Below are 2,500 nucleotides of genomic sequence, written 5' to 3'. Positions count from 1 at the left end.
GCTCCAACGCCAGCGCCACAGAGGGGCAGAGCCCCACTTGGGTGCCAAAGCGAACTCTCCCAGCACAGCGCACGCGCCAACACATCCGCACAGCTGCGATACAAACCACCTGCGAGAACCGCGGGGGCGACCGAGCAGCAGACGGCGTCGCGGCGCCGAGTGCCGGGCGGCGGCGCATCCTCAACGCACACAGTCCTCAATCGGACCAGCACACTGCAGATGTCCACCGCGCTTCGCACCGGGCCCGGGAGGACCCACTTTGGCCGCACGGCGCCGCGCGCTGGGTGCGCCGGCACGCAGATGCGCCGCCTGCCGCGTCCGTCAGCCGGCGCGCCTGCCACTGGGCGCCCCCACCAGCCGGCTGCCGCGCGTGCGCCCACGCAGCGCGCGGCCAGCACGCCGGGCGCCCCCCCCTCACCGGCCGGGGACGGTCCCACCCAGCCACCGCCGCGTATCGCTTCATACCCACATGCCCACTCACGTTCGTGGGTATGACGGGTGTCGCTGAAGCAACCGGTTAATACCTGTACCGATCGTCGATATCAACGATTCACCTCCAGCGCGAACAACCGCGCAACAACGGATTTCCAGTTCATTTGCGTAACTTGGGCAGCAAACGTAGACATCCATCTACATTTGCGACTTCTACGAGTCTTGCATGCCTGGATGTTGTGTGTCACGACGCACTCCATCAGCATACATACACGCTGCGACGTGTGCACGAAAGAACACGTGGAAGGTGGCCAGCGTACGTATACGAATGCCATTGCACAGCTGCGAAGCGCATTCAACACGCGAACTCCTGACCGACGAGCTAGAGGTGACAGGAGGGGAGGGGGGGGCGGGGGCGATATACGTCCTATTGCAGTACACAATACAGTGGATAGCGGGACCATGTGGAAAGTAAGCAACACTCGCAAGATGTGAGGGTACGCACCGTAAAATGAATCAATACGCAGAACACCACAGTGTGCGCGAAGTGAACTATGTTGAGATGGTTGCAATTAGGCAACGCTACACGAATTCCTAGAGTCATATAACTAACAATTACAGGGCAGGTTAGGGCGCAACGTAGGTTAGGTTAGGGCGCAACGTAGGTTAGGTTAGGGCGCAACGTAGGTTAGGTTAGGGCGCAACGTGGGTTAGGTTAAGGCGCAACTTGGGTTAGGTTAAGGCGCAACTTGGGTTAGGTTAAGGCGCAACTTGGGTTAGGTTAAGGCGCAACTTGGGTTAGGTTAAGGCGCAACTTGGGTTAGGTTAAGGCGCAACTTGGGTTAGGTTAGGGCGCAACTTGGGTTAGGTTAGGGCGCAACTTGGGTTAGGTTAGGGCGCAACTTGGGTTAGGTTAGGGCGCAACTTGGGTTAGGTTAGGGCGCAACTTGGGTTAGGTTAGGGCGCAACTTGGGTTAGGTTAGGGCGCAACTTGGGTTAGGTTAGGGCGCAACTTGGGTTAGGTTAGGGCGCAACTTGGGTTAGGTTAAGGCGCAACTTGGGTTAGGTTAAGGCGCAACTTGGGTTAGGTTAAGGCGCAACTTGGGTTAGGTTAAGGCGCAACTTGGGTTAGGTTAAGGCGCAACTTGGGTTAGGTTAAGGCGCAACTTGGGTTAGGTTAGGGCGCAACTTGGGTTAGGTTAGGGCGCAACTTGGGTTAGGTTAGGGCGCAACTTGGGTTAGGTTAGGGCGCAACTTGGGTTAGGTTAGGGCGCAACTTGGGTTAGGTTAGGGCGCAACTTGGGTTAGGTTAGGGCGCAACTTGGGTTAGGTTAGGGCGCAACTTGGGTTAGGTTAAGGCGCAACATAGGTTAGGTTAAGGCGCAACATAGGTTAGGTTAAGGCGCAACATAGGTTAGGTTAAGGCGCAACATAGGTTAGGTTAAGGCGCAACATAGGTTAGGTTAAGGCGCAACATAGGTTAGGTTAAGGCGCAACATAGGTTAGGTTAAGGCGCAACATAGGTTAGGTTAAGGCGCAACATAGGTTAGGTTATGGCGCAACATAGGTTAGGTTATGGCGCAACATAGGTTAGGTTATGGCGCAACATAGGTTAGGTTAAGGCGCAACATAGGTTAGGTTAAGGCGCAACATAGGTTAGGTTAAGGCGCAACATAGGTTAGGTTAAGGCGCAACATAGGTTAGGTTAAGGCGCAACATAGGTTAGGTTAAGGTGCAACATAGGTTAGGTTAAGGTGCAACATAGGTTAGGTTAAGGTGCAACATAGGTTAGGTTAAGGTGCAACATAGGTTAGGTTAAGGGATGGTGTATGAGGGGGGAGGGGACGAGGTTCGTTCATAGTGATGATGGTAAGTGGACGCCTGAGGCACCCTGAGATGTGTCACGTCAGGATGCACCTTTGGCTCAGGGGAGGTGGTGCGCCGGTTCCGTGGGTGTGGCAAGGGAGTGGCAGACCTGTGTCTTTCATTCCTGCCATTGCCTATATGCTGTGAGACAAGGCAGTGTGGTGGTGTTGGTTGCACCCCTGTGTAGGACATGTGTGGGTGT

This window comes from Schistocerca nitens, chromosome 7 (assembly GCF_023898315.1).
Source record: "Schistocerca nitens isolate TAMUIC-IGC-003100 chromosome 7, iqSchNite1.1, whole genome shotgun sequence".
Taxonomy (NCBI): Eukaryota; Metazoa; Arthropoda; class Insecta; order Orthoptera; family Acrididae; genus Schistocerca; species Schistocerca nitens.
The sequence above is the reverse complement of the archived record's forward strand: the minus strand, read 5'-3'. Positions refer to the sequence as shown.